The 21,311-nt window shown below is 31.2% G+C and overlaps 1 protein-coding gene and 1 pseudogene across 1 annotated transcript in view; one reads left to right on the top strand and one right to left on the bottom strand.

Moving 5' to 3' along the window:
• LOC140044173 (uncharacterized) overlaps positions 1-21,311 on the bottom strand; it is a 352,654-nt gene that overhangs the window by 54,741 nt on the left and 276,602 nt on the right. The window lies entirely within an intron of this gene.
• Positions 5,049-5,169, top strand: LOC140045728 (5S ribosomal RNA; annotated as a pseudogene).

Below are 21,311 nucleotides of genomic sequence, written 5' to 3'. Positions count from 1 at the left end.
AAATTTACGATTCGTACGGACCACAAATCATTAACTAAGATACTAGGTCCATCCACCGAGGTGCCGGTAGTGGCAGCTAGTAGAATCCAACGGTGGGCGTTACTACTTAACGAATACAACTACGAAATAGAATACATACGTTCAGAGGATAACGCAGTGGCAGACGCATTATCGCGCTTACCACATAAAGAAGAAACCCAACAACTTGAACATGCGATCTACAGTATCAGTATTGATGAAGACTTTCCAATCAAAGCAGATGAAATTGAAAGAAAGACTATTAAAGATGAAACTTTAAGTAAGGTACTTAATTATGTAAAGCAAGGATGGCCTAATGAGGCTGCATGTAAACTTCTAAGTGAAAATAATAGTTTGAAACCATTTGTACAGAGAAAGCTTGAGCTAACATGTGTTGGAAATTTCCTATTATGGGGTCCTAGAGTTATTATTCCTACTGAATTACGAGATAAAATGCTAACATAATTACATTGGGAACACCCTGGAATTTGCCAGATGAAGGCAATTGCCCGATCATACCTGTGGTGGCCTAAGCTTGATCTAGATATTGAGAATTTGGTTAAGAGTTGTAATCCATGCCAAAGTGTTAGGAGTAGTTTACCTACCACACCACTTATTCCTTGGAAATGGCCAACTAGACCATTCCAGAGAATTCACATTGATTTTTGTGAGAAGGATAAAGATAATTTCTTAGTGCTAATTGATAGTCACTCAAAGTGGTTAGAGGTAGTTCATATGAAAACAACCACAAGTACTAGAACCATTGAGGAACTAAAACTAATATTTGCACGTTTCGGTTTACCCGAGGAAATTGTTTGTGATAACGGTCCTCAGTTTGCAAGTACAGACTTTAAAATATTTTGCCAAAATAATGGTATTGCATTAACGTTTTCACCTGTTTATCATGCACCCACAAATGGGGCTACCGAAAGATCGGTTAGAGTAATTAAAGAGGCGTTAACAAAACAAGTGATTGAAGGCAAAAAGGATAATATCAAAGTTAGACTAGCTAACTTTTTATTCAGATACAGAATGACACCTCATACAACTACTAAGTGTACACCATCTGAATTATTTCTGAAAAGAAATTTAAGAACAAGACTGTCATTAGTAAATCCTAGTTTAGCAGAACGAATAGAATGTAAACAATATAGCCAAAAACTACATAAAGATCCTAAAACACAATCAGAAAGAATCTTTTCAGTGTCAGACAAAGTAAAAGTGAAAAACACGAGAACACAAGGTAAAGGACAAGATAAATGGCTAAATGGCATAGTAATAAAGGTATTAGGTCCAAGAAAGTATGAAGTTAAAATAGGACGATTGGTTAAAAAAATACATCCTAATCACATGATGTTGGATACCACATCTGATGTAAAGAGAGAGAAAGGAAAAAGGAAATAAGATGTAATCATTATATAGTTAATTTGAATCTAGAAGATCTTGTTTTTGTTATATGCATTATGTTTATTGTTACTTAGTTTTAGAATGTTATGTTAGATAGCCATACTATAATTAATACTGTATTTTACAAAACTAATACCTGTATCACTTGACTCAATTTTAAAAGAAGGAAGTAATGTAATATATTCATATTAGCAATTTAACGACTGGATTGGAGACTAATAAAGGAGTTCTACAAGATGGCTGAACATTAGCACATGGTCTGATTTCTTAGTGAAATACTTAGTGTAATCATTCATTCCCAGAGCACAATATACAACAATTATTACTTACAGTAGGCCTACATCTTGTATTGAAAATTCACCCTGCTGAATTCTCATTTTAATCATCAAACCTCATTAGGCAAATTGCAATCAATATCATCAATATCAGCCTTATTTATATTTGTATTATTTTTAATATTTGATTAATTTTTATTTACTTTTTTAATTTTCAAGATGAGATGAAAGGTACAGTAAAATCATATCAGTCAACATTAACTGTTAATATAAATGCTCTATAATTGTTGACACTTGACACCTGATTCATGTATTATTGTATCAATGATAACAACAAAGTTCAAGATACAATAAAGAAGTGTTAAAGTATCTATACATCATATAATGAATTATTAATATTACAAAGTGCACAATGATCCCATTATTTTGTGATTAAGCTGTTCCTAAATTTGAATACAGTATTGACTTGATAAACACCTATTTTATTCAAATTGTTAGAAAATTATACAAATATGAGAAAAAATGCATTATCAAACCTGTATGATTTATGATTGTTAAAAGAATATACAATTGCAAGGTATTAGATACTTAAAGCATTTAAGCACTGTATATATGTATATACTGTAGACAATCTGAGCCATGCATTAAAGAGGTTCTTTAAATGAACTTCTGCTATTGTCTATTCCTATAAAAATGTTATCAATATTTTTCCATAATTTGTTATGTATACAATATAAAAGAACATATACTTTTCATTTTCAGTAACACATTATATAACATTCATTTTTTTCAATTTCCAGATACAGCTGTAAGTTAGTTGGAACAATTTTATGTAATGGTTTATAATTTAGTATATTTTTTCATTTTTCACCTTCTTTATCGGATTTATGTTTTGGGCGTTGAGAGCAACATTCCATTTGTTTAAAACACGAGAAGTAATAGCTTTTGATTTAAAGCATGAGTATACATTTTGCTGTTATGTGTTATGTGTTATATTGTTATAATACATTCATCCTTAATATGTACAGACATATTGTTGTTATGATTCTTAATTATACTTACAATCTTTTGGAATGGCATCAACTAATAAAGCATATTGCAATAGTCAGCTCTTCTACATAATGTATGGAGGATTTCAATAGATGTTTTCAGCCGGTTAAAATTGATTATGTCATATATTTTGTTAAACCCTGAATCTATCCTTTTTTTTTATATAGCCTTGTTTCTACATAAGTACTAATTTCATGGTAACTGTTTTCATCATCAGATTTTGGTGGGATGAACATGACATAAATTAAGATAAATATGATTACTTCCACGCGAAATTACAGAAATTTTCAAAATTAATGCTTTCATCACTATTGTAAACAACAACTATTAAGAATAATATAATAGGCAAAGTATGTTTGTGCAAATAGAGTACAAGGAGGAAAACAGTGATGAAAAACAGGATGAACCAGGAGGTAAATTTATATTGAAATTTGTCAAGGTGATTATTGATTAACGTTGTGGGAAGTGAATTAAGTAAACTAAAACATTTAGTAACTTGTACAATAAAAAGAATAGTCAATGTGAAATAGGGTTAAGAATGCAATCAGCATGTATGAGTAGCCATAATTATGCATTTAAAATAATAAGAATGGTCAATGTGAAATAGGGTTAACAATGCCATCATGTACTGTAAGGGTAGCCATATTACATTTAAAATCAAAATCAGTAAAATCATTAAAATAAAATTTGATATGGTTTAATTGACTTTTCAATTCTTTTAAGGCTTTTAATGAAAATACGCATTATTAGTTACAGCAATTGCAGGTGTTGGTTGTAAGAAAAAATTTTGTGCGCGTAACTTTGTGTGAAACATGGCATTTTTAATCTACAGAAAGTTGACTCTTGATATGACTTAAATAAAAAATGTGTCAATACAAAATGACGTTTGGTTTATAATCTATGATCAATCATTTAAATTCATAAAATCGCGCGCAAGAAATGTTGCGCAACTCTGACGTTTAAAAAAAATAGTAGGTGCACAACTTTACGAAATTATGAAATGTTGAATGAAAAAAAAATAATACAGATAAAAAAAGTTGATGATGAATTTATACAATCACAAGGAGTTATCTGCCAAGGTGTGGATAACTAAATTATGCAACCATTTAACAAAAAAAATAATTATGCTAAAAATGTTATCCTTTGAAATAAAGTGTGGTAGTTGACTTTATGACAGTATGGTAGACAAAGGTGGACGGTAGATGAAAGGATCACGGTAATCTACACAAAATATTAATCTGCGCATGCTTATGCACATTATACTGAGCATACTCTGTTCTGTTCATTATCAGGACTTATATTTGGTCGATTTAACATTCAATCCAATGGACGGAGTAAAGTTCATTGCATCATTTTGAAACCTTGCAACAATAAAAAATGACTGATCAGTACGCAAAGGGAATACACATTGTAGTTTTTCATTTTTAGTTAAACTTAATTAAAACATCATATTTTGTCATTAATGTATATTATAATATGTGGTGGCTGTTAATTCAATTCAATTTAATTTCAATTCAATAACATTTATTCAATAATGGTAAGACAAGAAAAACAAGCATCCTCGTAGCCTCTTTTTAAGGTTTTTATTAGGTGTTTTAATTCATCCTTTTGAACTTTGTTAACTAAACTTTAAATTTTAGTTAGTTATTTTAGTTAAAATAGTGTCAATGACCAACTAAAGGCACGATCACTGTTTTAAATTTTTTTCATTTTTGAAACAAGTTTATTTTTAATCTTTGATATTTTGTGGATAAATAAAGTTTGAATTTAAAAGAATGAACAGTATGTTAACAAATATTAAGCTTTACAAAATCATAATAATAAAGTTGATCTCTTTATATTGTGATTTTCAAATAGTATACTGTTGACATTATTGCTTATACTTGAATGAATGCTATAAAGTAAGAATTGATAATCTGTCATTGTTCTAAAGTATGAACAACTGTAGCAACACCAACATTACAGTGGGTAGATTTATATTTAAACGAGTTTGTTTGTTATTGTCTTATAATGATGAAGAAGATGAATAAATATAACAATGATAGAAGATGGAATCATTTTAATTATACTACAGACTGTGCAAAGCACTGGTGCTCACTGCTGTTACCTATTTAAAAAAGCATTCCATAATAATAACAATAATGCTTACATTTTATCATCATTCCTGATGATGATCAAATAAAGTTTGAAACGTTGAATCATTGTTATTTGGAGTCAGTTTTATACTATGTTGTATTTATTATTATTTAAATAGATGATTAACAAGGCCGTATACATGACTTTAGTCACGTGTGCAAATTATACGGCCATACTGCGTTGAAACACCGGTTCTCGTCAGATCACCGAAGTTAAGCAACGTTGGGCCCGGTTGCGTTCTGGATGGGAGACCGTTTAGAAATAGCGGCGGGTGCTGTATATACACCAGAGAGTGATGGTGGAAAGGTAATAGCGAACTAGCATGTGATAGGCATGGGTTCGAGGTTATCTGCACCATACTAATTGCATCCTTAGGCAAGATGCTTTACTCTCATTGCCTCGTCCTTCGGATGGGACGTAAAGCCGTTGGTCCCGTGTACTTAACAGTGCACGCTAAAGAACTTGGTACACTATTCGAAAAGAGTAGGGGATCGTCTCCCGGTGTGCTGATCTGGTAGGCGCTGCACTGCTGGCTGCCGTGGGTCCGTGGAGGGCCTAATCCGAATTTCCTCAGTTTCCAGTTAAACTTGAGGACCAGTAATAATACATTTTATCATCATTCCTGATGATGATCAAATAAAGTTTGAAACGTTGAATCATTGTTATTTGGAGTCAGTTTTATACTATGTTGTATTTATTATTATTTAAATAGATGATTAACAAGGCCGTATACATGGCTTTAGTCACGTGTGCAAATTTGAGTTAGTGTTTACCGACCGACCTACCGACTGACATAGTGAGCTTAGAGTCTCAGTGATTAAGTTCACTTAGGTTGACCCTGGTCTCCCCAATTTCATTTTTTTTGTATATACTGAAATAGACCGAATAATGAAATGAAATCATCATCTAGTTTAATGCTGGTAATAGTTTTTTTTAAATTTAAATGCTATTTCAATAAAGTTGTTTTGCAAAAAAGGTCTAAAAAAATTAAATTAAATACAATTTTGTACAGTTTTTTGGGTTTTTATTGAACAGTACACTGGTACTGAAAGTGCTAACAATATAAACAGAATTTAAGTAAAATAAATGATGAGTGAGGGCACTGTGTAATATAAAATGTATAGGCCGTTGTAATGTATTATGGAAAAAATAATTACAAACTAAAACTGGGTCTAATATGGGTCTATATTACATCCAATAATATCATTGCTCTTCATTATTTAATAAGGAGGAGGTGGTGGACGGAGTTGGTAGTGTGTTGACAATAAAAGAGAGTATGGCAAAATGCATTACTAAAAATGATGAATAAATCATACTAAAATATTCAGTACAACTAGCATCTTTGATCATTATAATACACAGGGATCATAGGGCATTTAAGTGACTTTGTTTAAAAAATTGCGCTTTTAAAATACAAAATCATGTAAGAACAATTGAAGCTTTGTGAATTTTTTAAAAATGCAATGGCCCCTGAAAAAAAAAAATCTAAATAAATAATTTATAGGAAAAATGTTCAAATTGGCTGCCAGCCAATGGGTTTTTGTTGAATTTAACCATTTATTTGTCATTTTATAAGTGAAAACACCATTTTTTTTCTACGGAAGTAATTACAGTAACTTTATTAAAACCCTACAAAATAACATACTATTGATTAAATACTGTTTAAAAAAATATTAATTTAATAAAATGGTGAAGGCACTATTGTTTTCAATGTTTTATAAAGTGTTTCAAATGGAAATTTATGACCATAGCGTGAAAAAACATAATGTATAGCATTATGTATTGATAATAATAATACACATTAAAGATTATATTTTAAATTAGAGCATATAACTGTACACTGTTGCCACAAAAAACTGATATTGTTTTGCACACAGTAACAACTATATTTAAGCCTAATTGTCAAAAAGCACTAAAGTGGAACACCAACAATATTAAACGCCCTGACTTACTAAAGACAAGATAATGGTGAGGAAGGGTGATACTCATCCGACATAATTACTTTTTACTTATTGCACTTTTAACAATATCTTTAGTGTTCTCTTTAGTTCCTATTATTCTTTAAGCTGTTTTACTGATTTCAATAAAATACTTGATTGTATAGAATTAAAAGAGGACGAAAAATCTAGAAATAAAACCCTAGCATAAGTATTTAGCACAATCAAGATGAGCAAGCAAGTTATGTATTATTGTAGTAATAGTAATGTTCATAAACACCAAGCTAATTGAATTCAGCTATCAAAACTAATTTTTTATTATGTAATTGAATAATAATTACTCATTTCAATAATAAATATTCAACTCATTTTATCTTAATTTTTTTAAACTTTAAAGCTTGAATACCACGATACAGATAGCAGCACTAGACAGAAAAACTAACAAAGTGATATATCACTCTGTGTGTGTGTGTGTCATCCATGTGATACCAACATATTTTATGTTTTTAAATTATCCACTTTCAAATAATCAATAATCAGTATTTTGTTTCACATGCTTAGAATTATTTACAGGGGCGGTAGCAGGACTATCGTAAGGGGATTGCCCAAATGTCCAGGGCCTTAGCCAGGATCTGAAAAGGGAGCGGGATTTAAAGCAAATTTTGTTAAACTAGATGGTACGCTCGCTTCGCTCGCGTACCATCTAGGTCGTGCCCACAGATGGTTCTCGAATACTAATAATGTCAGCGTTAAAAAACTGGCGATTTCAAATGTACGTACCGCAGGACAATAATACATGTCGTTTACAGGAACGAATAAATAGACACTGTGATTTATGTACTCAACTAAAATTAGCACCCTGGGAATTACTTCCGAAAAAGAAACTTGTCACAAAATGTGACCAATTGTTTAAGTCAAATTTAAACAAACTTAATTTGTGTTTTATATGTAACATTAGGGTTGAGGGATGGGGAAGAGGATGGTGCAAAGAGGAACAGTTTTTAAATATATTCTTTATCTATTTATTCTTTATTTATTTAGTAACGAAATATTAATTGTTTTCATGTTTTACAAATATTATACCACTAAACACAGTAAAACATTGCGATGTAATACTTTTTTGAAATCACCGTCCTAGTCGATTGAAAAGTACAGTACGTGTATAACGACACATCACTACGACGTGTATATGTTTATATAATGTATAACAATTTGTGAAAACCACCTCTATTCGGGGCAAATCATAAATTCGATTTAATCTTCAATAAATTTTAAATTATCTAACTCAACTTAATTAGTAGGCCTACCGTAATGGTTTTCAGTTGTTTCTTAGAGCTATTCATACTTAAGTTGGTTCCTACCCTACCCACCAAAGTTGTTCTGCGTTTAGGGCATGTGATGCACTGTAGGCCTATCCTCTACTGGCTTTACAACGCTACTCATGCCAGTGAGGGAAGGGTGATGATGTGGGTGGTTTAACTGCAATAATAAAGATTTGTACATAAATATACTGCGACTGAAAACGCTAGCTCATTATCCGTTTAAAAAAAAATTATATCCAACCTCTGCAGCACAGATTGAAAAAAAAATGGATCGAATTTCTGTTATGAGTATACAGTACTTTCCTTTACGACGCCTGAGGGAATAGAAACTTGTGGAACGACACAGAGATTGGAATGTTCCATTCTTCGCAAATCAATACATTTGTATAAACGTATATTAAATCTATCAAAATAATATTTTTAAAAGAAAATCGGCCTGTCTTCAACATTATGATACTGTACTCGAGCTTTTCAACCGGTTTTCAGCTATTAAAAACAATTATCGTAGGAGGAGATAGGAAAATGCGAAGCCTCCTCCCATTTTTGTGGCGGGTATTTTTCAAGATGGACATCCATTAGACAGTGCATACCACGATCGGAAAACACCCCTATTTGGGGCAAATCTTTGAACCTAAATTTGTTTTAATCGTCAATAACTAATTATCTAACTTAATTTAATTAGTAAACAGGGTTACATCAGGTGGTTAAAATTAGTACCGAAAGTACGAACCAACTTTACATACCATCGAGTAAAAATTCTAAAAGTAAGGCGCGATTTACCGAATTTTGCCCTTACGTAAATTTATATATAGATGACACCTCTAGATGGCCGGAAATGCTCTCACACATGAAATTCATATGTGGCACAATGATTGATTGCTGCTATGTCAATTCAGATGGAAAATCCACAGACATACAATACTGGCAATAAAACTATTCCAATGGATGACACACTTTTTCAACAGCCATGTTGGAAAAGGGTGGATTTAGGGGGTAATTTGCTAATAATGTAGTGAATATCCTCAAAAAACAAATTGCATGTTGGAAAAGGGTTAAGACTGAGGGCTGGATTTAGGTGTAAATTGCTAATAATGTAGCATATCTTTAAAAACTTTTTAGTGAAGAAGAATTTTCATTGATATTTCTGTTTACATAATAAGGTTTACAATATAAATTATTAATAGAGAGATCATATGCTCAGTCAGTCAGGGAAGAGGACAAAATGCTTCCTACTTTCTAGGAGTTTTATGTGGAGGAGTTATCAGCCTTTGATTAATCACCTTTATTTTTAAACATAGTACTGTTCAGTGTCTTAGGGTATGTTCAGACTCACGGTGGCGTTATGTAAGCAGTGTACATACTTTTGTATGTGAACTAAGCTGCAGATTACCGTTAGGAAGCTGTTACGCCTCGCCATTTGCGTTAATAGGAACCCTAGCAAGAGAGGATTACCTTGTGTTGGATAACAAACCTAACGCTGTGAGTCTACCCTTAGGTATTACTATTAATACCAACCTTTAGTCATCCCAATGAGCCATTAATGTAAGATAGGCCCTGTTTCTGCTACAACATGTACGGCATAAACATAACGTAATAATATATTATAATTATAATTCGGTGACCCGTTTCCTTTGAAAATTACTTTGTGGGATTATATGGATTGAGGAATAGATAGCTATGGTTCGATCCCGTAAAATCCCATATGGGACCGGATAACCCCGTGTCTACCTAACTTTCAGTCATTGTCCATTGCTGTTTTGTACTGCTTACTGTTCACTTGTTTTGACGACAACCAAACCCCACATCTCCTATTACCCTTAAACCTCGGTTCTATCACATTTAAATAGAGCAAATATCTTAAGATTTTCAGTCCACTGTGACATTTTAGTAATTGTTCTAAGTAGGGTATGCTCAACAAACCTTGTGTTATGGGTGAACAATATAGATGGTATATTCATGACGCAGCAGAAAGGTGCAAGAAATATACAGTATGATAAAATATCAGAGATAACGATATCGATAATGATCAAGATTATACGGTATATTTATACAGTATATTTTTTATGAGACCCATTTCTGCTGCCACAAAAAATACCATATAAAATAATATACAGTGTGTATATTCTTGGCAGAAGAAACAGGGCCATAGTATATATTATTTGAAAACTTCCATGCGATAGTTTAATACAATGCTGATTTTGCCATAAGTCTGTAACAAATAAATTCTCTAGCATTAGTGGTTTTACATTTTGGTATGAGCAACAAATATGCAAATTGGTGAGTACTGCCCATGTGCTATGATTTTAAAGTTATAATAATAATAAACAATATTTGTCATTTATTTATCCATTATTATTATTATTTTTCCATTCTTTATGAAGGACATATTGGGACCACAATTGGATTGACCATTGTTTCTAGCAGTGTGATTGTATTAAAATGTCTTGATTTGATGTAATGCAGCTGACATTATTACCCCTGTCTAACTACATAATTTGCTTGAATACAAATTATATAGTAGTATAATAATTGCAATGAATTAACTGAAAATACTGGTAAGTTAAAGAAAGCCATTGCATGTATTGTGCTCCTTCTCTTATAGAATTGTTTAATGGAAATTATTTTCAACTGAAGTATGATCATAACTGTAATAATGACCATATACACTTAAAAATACAATTTAAAATCAATTATGAATGATTTAGCCTAAGAATATATTGTTTTTTTGTTTTTAAGAGAATAGCAAATCTCAATTTAACTTAACAATTTGGCACATTATCAATATTATTAAAGTACAGTATTTGATTAATACAATTTTAAAAAAGTGTGAGGAGTATTAATGATTAATCAATAACTTCATTGTTCCATGTAATTTTGAAATAACATAGTACTTTAAATATTATAATTTACATTGCAGAAAGTAAGTATATCAAGTGTAAACAAACTTAGTGATGACCCCCATTTGTAAATAAGACAGTTTGTAATTAAGAATAATTATTATTTTTGACAATTATGTTTAGCTTTGATCATTTGACATTGCTGCAAAAGGGCATTTTTTAATTAAAAAAAGAAGAAAGAACACTGACAGATACACAAGCTGTAGTATATATAAATCATAGAGTAATAACATATGAAAGATAAAATAAATAAAAACAAAATGTAATAATTAGTTTCACATTTCCTTTATAATCAAATTTTGAGATGGATGGCTTTTTAATCTATTAGACATTGTGTATTTAAATGGTAATAAAAAAAAATAAAAATAAAGCATTTATTACGCACTCTAAGGTACAGTATGTAAACACAACTGAACTGTAATTTCTCAAATAAAAAATAAAAATTTCAAATCCTGGACATGGAACGTAACAAAACAAATTTGGCCTATTCAGTTTTCTTTAAAACTGTCCTTAACCATGGTGATATAAACAAGGGTTTGCAATGACATTACATTTGTTTTACTGTCAAATCAGAAAGATGAAGAAAACTAAGTTTTAGATTTAGCAGACAAGTTTTATTTAGCACTCAAATTTAAAATGGATCATGACAAATTGTTATAGTAGGACATGTTTTATAGTCTAGAAAATTTGAGGAACATTATTTTTTTTTTAACTTGCTGATGATAGTAATATACCGTTATCCTCTAGCAACAAACAAATCATCATGTCAACCCTTGTCTTTAGTTTTAATAAAGTTACTAAGTATGAGACTGATTAGAGGTCTCAAATTTAATAATTTTCACATACTGTAGGCCTAGGCGGCCTAATTGGTCTATGCCTACTGTATAGATTTTCTCCCAGATTTCTACTTAAAAAATACCCTAAAATGTGATCTGGGCCTGGCTTCCTAAATAATATCGACAAAACTCATACGAGTTCTCCGTCTCTCCCGATTCCCCACGCTCGAGCTGTGCAAATCGCATGTTGTTGAATGTTGTGACACGAACTACAGTACTGCTCCGGTCGGTATAGCGGGCGGTGTTTTTTTTATGGTAATCAAGCATGCAGTAGTGTAAACAAGGCATGCAGAATGTACACGGCGAGCGAGTGTGCGGCGAATGCATGATGTGCAGAACGCGAAGATCGGGGCGATGATATTAAGGTTGTATTCAATTTTACGATGGCCAATGTTTGATGAGTTTTAAGTCAGCCGAATTCAGAGAAATTACTCTATTTTTGGTGAGAATTTCTTTAAAAAAAAATCGACGTCGGCCTAGCTAGCTAGGCCTACCTCTTCTTTCCTAATGATAAATTATACACTGGGACTTTGCCCGGGGATATGCTTGCGTGCGAAGGTAATCGTAAAGTCGGGGGTGGGATTATACTCGAGGTGGGATTATACCCGAGGAACTACGGTATATATATTATTTTAACTTTGAAAGAATCAAATTGAGCTCAGGAGGCCCCTGCTTCATTTATACTACAAAATAAACTCAAGAGGAACGATGTAATCTAAAACTTTTTTAGTTGGGGGTGTGGGGGGGGGGGTCATAAAATAAAAATTCCATTAAAAACTTTGCTCTGCAAAACATTTTTCACCATCTCAAGAGTTTATACTACCCTATTTCCTATCCAGAGGATTTTAGCTCTGTCTTAACCCCAGCTTTACACTATAAAGACTGACAGATCTCAAACTTTTGAGATTCATTAAAAAATAAAAGAACCTTGATAATATAAGTTATAATAATATAATAATAATAATAAAATCATTTTTGTAATGGAGCTTGTTCACAAACATAATGTGTGCATAAAACATATGCAAAATAAAATCTAAAAATGACCACAAAAGATTACAACAAGGAAAACTGATTAATAGATTAATACAATTTAAAGAAATTATTGGAATTTTTTAGCCATATGGGACAGAGGAGATGAAAAACGACTGACAATAATCATTTAAAATATACTAGTAATTTGATGAAAATACAGAAAACAATTGCTTGAGATCGGGGTACATGTGATATCATTAGGAAGTGCATTCAATAATTTAGAGGCACTTATTAATTAGACATTGTGTTGAATTAAAGAAAGTTTAGTTAAAGGAAGATGAAGGGCGTGTGAGGCCCTAGTATTAAAAGTGGATTACGGAGTTTGTTAAGAAAATTTAAGAAATTTGGTTAAGAAAAATAAGAAGGGAGTTTTTTGACGACATGTTCAAAAACGAAAATACACTGTTGAAGTTTATTAAAATCCTAAACAGTTAAAAGTTTAGGTTTGAAATAACTGACACACATAACACCAATACAATATTAAAAACTGTAAAAGCCTGAAACCATACAAATCCTGGTTAAAATTAGGAGAGTCTTGTATGGCTATGAAAACCTGAGTTATGATGCTATGTCCTAAAACAGCAATATTTCCATGTTGCATGAAAATTCTTTTACTAACAGTGACATACTTTAAGAAGTAAGAATGAAAAAATGTCTAAGTAACAGAAAAAAATATGATTTACAGAACACCTAATGTAGTCACAACTATAAATGTATTTTTTCAATTTGATTGATTCAAATGTCCAAATAGGAAAAGACAAAAAGTAATTTATTTAATTATTCTATTCACAAAAATATTGTCTGCTAGGTAGGCCTATTATAATCCTAGAAGCCTAGGCTAACTCTATTAGTGAGGTAACCATCATTTGGTTTTTAGAAAATCATAACATTTAAAGAGTACACGTATACTCACTATTAAACAATAGTTTAACTTTCATTTATATAATGTCAGTTAATCAAAATGGTCATTTTAATTTCAAAACATGCCACTAGCTTAGCTTACTCTAGTAATGCACATTAATTGTATTCCTACTAGATATAAACCAAAATTTAATCCAGTAGCTCAATGGTATTCATATACAACATGTTTACTAAGGCATTTTTAGCATACATACACAACTTTATTATATTATGATTTTTTTTTATTTGATTTGATTTGTTCAATATTCAATAAATAAATATTCAATAAATGTTCTCCACACTTATATTAAAAATACATAAAATAATAATTATATAAACACTTGTAATAATAACCAACAAAAAACATAGTGTGGAAGGAAACCTATATAAGTTAAAAAACTTTACGCCTAGGCTCCCAGAAAAAAATAATAACAAAGTTGGGAAGAAGATGATACAAAATATGATATTATATCCAAATAAAAAGAAAGGAGAAGGAGAAGCGAAAACACCGGACAGTCGAAGATTCAGGCAAGCTCATTGAAAAAAAAGGTAATTTTCAAAGAATACCAAAGATGGAGTTAAAAAAAATTAAATTTTAGGGGTGTCTACCCATCGAGTAATACAATTATAAAATTAACAAACCTTCCTATTGTATTTTGAATGCTACAAATTGAAATGATTTCTATTTGTGATAATACTCTAGTAATATTAAATATTTTAAATTGTATTGAACAATTTGTATTAATTAAATAAATTTTTCTATTTCTGATGATTATGATTAATTATTAAATTTCTTTTACATATCACTATTACATACTGTCATGTGAATAACCTTTAGTGTAGAGAACTCAAATTCTTATTTACACAGTAAAATTAAAGTGCTATGGACATCTCTGAGTGAAGACATACTTGCTCTGCATAATATTTAATTCCCAACAGTTGATAATTCTGCAAGTCTAAAGTAATTACATTTTACTAAGAATATAAGCCTGAGTATTCATAACACATTATTAGTGCTTTATCTCGAACTATGAATACAAGAAAAACACAAATTCATAGTATATGTAAAAAAACTGAGCCTACTGAACATGCTATGAATAAACAAGCACGAATGTGCGATACTCGGGGTACAGCAAAAGAAGCTGTAATGACGTCAGAAGACGGGATGTAACGTCACATACACATCAATAACCTTGCTACCAAATACGGCTATTTTTTGCTATTTCCGGGAGCAGAAGTACTACAACGAATAAGGGAGGAGTAGTACTTTATAAATCGCATTTTTTTCAATTGGTACCATGTTTGTGACGTCATAATTGACGATTGAAGTATGAACATTTTCTCTCTATAGCTTTGTTCACCTATTCCCCATGTATATGCATGCAATGTTTCAGAGCTGGCAGACAATGCGTAAAGAACTAGTAGGACTTGAAAGTTGGCTCTGTAGTGTACAGATGGAAAAGAAGAGAGAGTCCTAGAGTCGGGTACCCCAAGTAAAAAATGTTGAATGAATGCATTGAGTGGTGAAATGGGTAGCTTAGCAGCTGATAAATACTAGGATTGACAAGGAAAGAGCATCACTAAAGCAAGGCTAACAAGCATTGCTAAACAGAAATGTTATGGAACTTCAAAGTAAAACTTAAGGATAAATTTAAAGCTACAACGGATAATTTGACATGAATGTGTGAAACATTAAATCTAAACAGGATCAGGATACAATAGCTACATGGAAGCTGAATTGCTACGAGTTGAAAGGCATTCTAGAAGCTACAGCCTAAGATTTGGTGACATCAAGGAAAAGATCCAATGCAACTTGTAAAGGACATATTTAAAACTGATCTTGGCTTAAATAATATTTTGATTGAAAAATGCACACTGAACTGGAAAAATCAAGGTGAAGATCTACAGTATGCCTAAGACACATTATCATTTATAGGCGCAGCCGCAGAGATCCATTGTAATTCGAAAAGCTAAGGCTATGAAGGCAACACACTTTTATGCCGGCTGCCGACATCCAGAAAAAGCATTTAATGAAGGAAAATGATTAAAAATGGTAATCTTTAAACATATGTTGGTCATGACTTACAGTAAGTAGGTACAATGTACAATTGATAGTTTATGATTCAGAAATTCTAAACAAATCACCACCTTTGTCATACGCATAATGTATTTAATAAAACTGTTATGAACATTTCAGAACACAATTATTGATTTTTTTTATTACAAAATATAACCAGATTTATTATTGACAAAAGAACTATATGAGATTGGCTTTTTATAAATCATTAAACAAAAAAGAATTCTATAATTGGCTTTATTTACAAGTCAACTGAAATCTAAATAACATAGAGAACATTTTGCGGTTATTATAAATTTTAATTTTAATTAAAATTGTTTTAATCAAATTTAATAAGCATAATCTATTTAATAATTGTTTTATATCATCTTATCAACTATTGTACTTTTTTCCCTACGATTTCTAAACCAACGAGAATTACAAAAACTAATGCAGAATTACTTATTGATTATTTTTAAACAAACAATAGGCCTACCAATTTTGATATTTTATCGGGTATCGGTACAATTCAGACATCTCTGATCATTTACCTATTTAAAAAATAATTGATTATGGTTGACGTCTGACCATTCAGACTGAATTAAGCCCTTTTCACATAGAATTGCGGCAATATGCCCAACACCACTCCGTGCTAAAACTGCCCGATCGTGATGGCCATTATACAGAAACAAAATCTATTAGGCCTACAAATAGACGCGAATTTAATTATCAGAAGCTGTTATGAGCTAGCACCAGGCGCGCACACCACAGGATATTCCAGCTAGAACTATGCTAACTAGGGCCTAGGCTTACGTACGTTACAGCAAGTTAAATAATCTTTGAACCAACATCTGTTATATTTTTATTATTATTGCCCGTATTCTTCCATTGTATTATTTAACCTAAAAAAATATATATTGATATAATCTAATAATTTGGCCTAAAATAATTGCCACAGTCTTTCTCAATCAAGTAAAATGTCCCAAATTTATCAATGCTTCGCTGCGTAAGCAGGCCTTATATCGTGGACTCTTCACACAGATCAGGCTTACAGTACGACCGTGACGGAAATATTACTGCAATTTTACTAGGCCCAGAGGTGGTCTAACGGTAGCCTGCATTAAGAGGTTTTTACCCTTTTCGCACATATAGAGATATAGGGGCATTTTGCTTTGATCTTTCTCAAACTGATTCGTCTAAACTATACAGTTAATTCTAATGTTGGATACATTTTTTTATATACTTTTTGCAGTTCAAGAAAAAAAACCCAAACACTAAAACAACTATGGATGACACCACTCTATCTACACCATCTAAACAAAGTTAGTAAACATAAGCATAAACTTTAACAAATTCATAAATGTTCAAATATCTCAAGATATAAACAGTATAGCAACAATATTACTGCACTCTGTGAAATTTCAAAGAAAAAAATGCTACAAAACTAAATTCAATCAGATTAAATGTAACATAACAAATGAGAAGTAATACATTCTGTAATTAATCCCGGTAAAGAAAGTAGAAATACACCTCATGTTAAAAACTGATTGATGAATATTTTTATGATACAAACCTAATTAGCCAGAATGTAATTAAATTATTTTTCAAAAATGTGTAAAACTCTGTAATTATAACCTAAAAATACCAAAGACCTAATCTCTTAATTACTACCTCCCATAAAGCCTCTCATTTATATCTGAAACAGAAGTGCTTAATATAATTAGTAATTTGAATTCTAGTAAAGGTTTAGAGCATGATTCTTAAAAAGGTTGCTCATTAATTATAAGCCATCTCACATACGCCATCAATTAATCATTCATGATGGGTTATTTACCTAATCATATTACAATTTTAAGTTAATCTTGTATTTCAAAACGGATATACAGTACTTATATATTAATATTTACCAATCTTAATTTTAACCATTTAAAAAAAAATATTGAAATATGTATGCATACCATACCACTTGTCATGCCTTTCCTAAACTCTCTAATTCTGTTGATACTGCATTTAAAAACAATTAATTTTATTAAGTACTTTTCTAGATTTATCAAAAAACTTTTGAAGTTGTTATCCATGATATTTTCAAGTTGTTTCGCTATATACAACTTTATATCAACATTGATGTATTGTTAAAATTTTTAAATTTAGAGTTAAGTAAGCTAGTGAATGGTTCACTACAAACCAATTATTAATTAATACGGCTAAAACAAATTGTATTAGATATAAACTTACACACAACAATTGTTATATTTTTGTAATGGAAAATTAATAAGTGAAGCATTCCTTGGTCTTTTAATTGGATTATTGGCTGCCAACAATTTTTATCAAATAAAATATCTAAATATATTAGTATTCTAAAGAAATTAAAATAAAATGTTTTACTTATACAGTACTGTAACATTGTTTGGGCTGGTGATTACGCCCCCTCTAATTCGAGAGTGAAGGTTTAGAAATTATTTTTTAAACCCAAAAATGATGCTTAACCACAAATTTAAGTATTTAACAAAAATATATTTACATTTTAATTGACAAACCAAGTAAGTTGTACACAACTTATTCAATCACTTTTTTGTTGTTTAAATGAGGTTTGCTATGTTTTTTGGAGGATTGCAGAGTTTGGCAATTATTTTAAACAAAAAATTATGTTTTACCTCAAATATAAGTGGAATAGTCTTGATTTAACCATTGTTTCTAATTAGAAAAACTTTTATATAATAAATTTTCTGATGAAAATAATATGCTATTTTCTATATTTCTGTTGATTTTATTAATTTATTTTAAGTTCTGGTTCCTGTAATGGTCATTACCTTTAATCATGTATTTTATTTTATATGTTTTCATGCTACTTTTTAAACAAATTGTGTAACTTACATATATTTTCTGTTTTGTATTCATTTGACTATTACGAAAACAAGGCCAACAGCCATAAGTCGCGTGCTAAAACGCATAGTGATACTGGACTGACGGACCGACAGACAGACCGACAGACCGACCAACCGACATAGTGAACTATAGAGTCGCGTCCACGCGACTAAAAATTGTATTGAACTTTAACTTGATAATATTGTTATTTGTTTTTCAACTCATCACAAGTCCTCAAAATGAGTGCTTATGTTTTTCATATGTACATTTGGATAAAAGAAAAAGTCAGTATACAATCTAAATTAATAGTTGTGTATTGAATCAGGGCAATTATTAAATACATTACTAAGTCAATGTACATTTTATTTTGATTCCAAATCTGAGGGAATAATTAATTTATGTGTGAAATTATAGGACAATTCTCAATAATAAAAAAATTATAACAATACTGCTTGAACATTAGATGAAGGAGACACTTCAATCATTGAATGTCAGTAGTTAGTTATAGTATTATTGTAATCAATTCCCCGTCAAGGAGCCACTATTGTTGTGTATGCAAAGCAAAAGTGATGATACTGTCAGTTTCATAATTTATCTTTGCAGGGAGTCATGTTATGTATGTACATCGCACCTTGATACCTTGATATGTAAATTAGGCTAGTCACGGTTCATGGTATGAGAGCTGTGCACAATAGGCGATACGTTGTATTAATTATTGTTGTACACCTTTAATGCTCCGTGTGGAGACAATCTTATATATTATTATTTACTTATGAATTAGTTAGGTTTGATAGACATAATGATGATAGTATGCCCATGTTAACGACGAATTATGTATGATAAGCCGTAGTATACGTTAGAGACGTGCTTCATGGCGCCGTGTCAATTGTTTCTCTGTTTGTTTTTATTTTAGTTTACCGGATGAACGGATGGATAGAAATAAAGTGAGCAAATATAGCTCAACAAATTGAGAAGCTATTCTTCTGTGGTTTTGTCCGCGTTTAAACTGCGGGGGTTCCATGTAGAACAAGGACATTATGTTATGTTTTTTTAAAGATGTATTGTCCCCCAAAAACATGAAAAATGAATATTAATAAAATCAGACTTTCATAGGTTTTATTTGTAGTTTTAATCAAGTTAATCAATTGCGTAGAAAAAAAGAAGAAAAAATCATGTTTTCACTAAAATGACACCAAACCAAAAATCCATTGGTATGGCAGGCAATTTGACTTGTTTGCTTTAAATTACAGTTTTTTCAGGTAAATAATTTTTTTTCCAATCCAAGTTTTGGTCAAAGTGGATAACTATTATATGATATTAAAATGGCATAATCAACAAATAAATGTAAAAATAAATTGTTCAGGGGGACAATACATATATAAATAATGAACATGTCCATATCATTTGTTGTATGAGAGAATGTATCTGGTGGGTGAAAATCTGTGAAAATACCATATATGGCTCTGTGGTCTAGTGGTATGATACTCGCCCTGTAAGCGAGAGGTTGCATGTTCAAATTCCGCCAGAGACATTATTTCATACAACTAAAAAGTATGGAACTTTCGCCAATGAGCTATGCTCAACGCGATTATGAGACCATGTTCCGAATATGAGCACTGTTTCTATAATTTACAGAATGATTTATATAAAATTCTCATATATATATCTATATTATAAGTGAGAGAGTTTGTCTGTTTGTCTGTCTGTTTGTTTGTTTGTTCGTTATACAAAATTTTGTTACTGCACATAATCTTACATGGGTATCAAAATGACAGCAATTGTACCGGGAATGTTCTAAGCTATATTTCAACATCATCCGCCACCTAGGATCCAAGTTAGGGACCAAAATGTGGTCAAACCCCCCCACTTTCGATGTTTGTTCGTTATAAAAATTTCTGTTTCTGCACGTAACCATACGTATGGGGTATCAAAATGATGGCAATTGTACCCGGAAGGTTTTAAACTACATTTTAAAAAAGTATCTAAATTACATATTTTAATTATCAGCCAATATGACACCTATTCATTTACACAATTTACAACGTACCATTTAACCATTATTAGACCCATCGTAGCTATGCATACTCCTCTCAATTCGAAGCTTAGGTTGAATTGAATTTGTCCATCACTGGGAAGAATTTGTTTTTAAGAAAGAGTATGGGGTGTTATTGAAGAGGGGTGGAGGTTGGCGAGTATAGACAGATACTCATGGCGTCGGGTGTTATGTACTGAGAAGGCTGTAAACTAATTTTGAAACCCGCCCTGGGGCGGGTATAATTGCTAGTATACTATATGATAGGTAGGCCTATAACTCTGTTTAATTTAAGCATCGTTATGCACATGTTTATAGCTATGAATATGTACGAACACAAGTTAACAAAACACTGAGCTCCAGATTATTAAACAATTTTAGGTAGGGTATGATAAAAAATAGCTATAAGTACAGTTTTTCTTGTTCAAACATTTAATTCTTTATATCAATGTACTGTATAGAGTAATGTCTACTCTACATTTTAGTAGAAGAAGAAGTTTAATATTTGATTCAGTTTAAATTTTTTGCCATTACTTTACAAATAACAT

This window comes from Antedon mediterranea, chromosome 3 (genome assembly GCF_964355755.1).
Source record: "Antedon mediterranea chromosome 3, ecAntMedi1.1, whole genome shotgun sequence".
Classification (NCBI taxonomy): Eukaryota; Metazoa; Echinodermata; class Crinoidea; order Comatulida; family Antedonidae; genus Antedon; species Antedon mediterranea.
The sequence above is the reverse complement of the archived record's forward strand: the minus strand, read 5'-3'. Positions and strand labels throughout refer to the sequence as shown.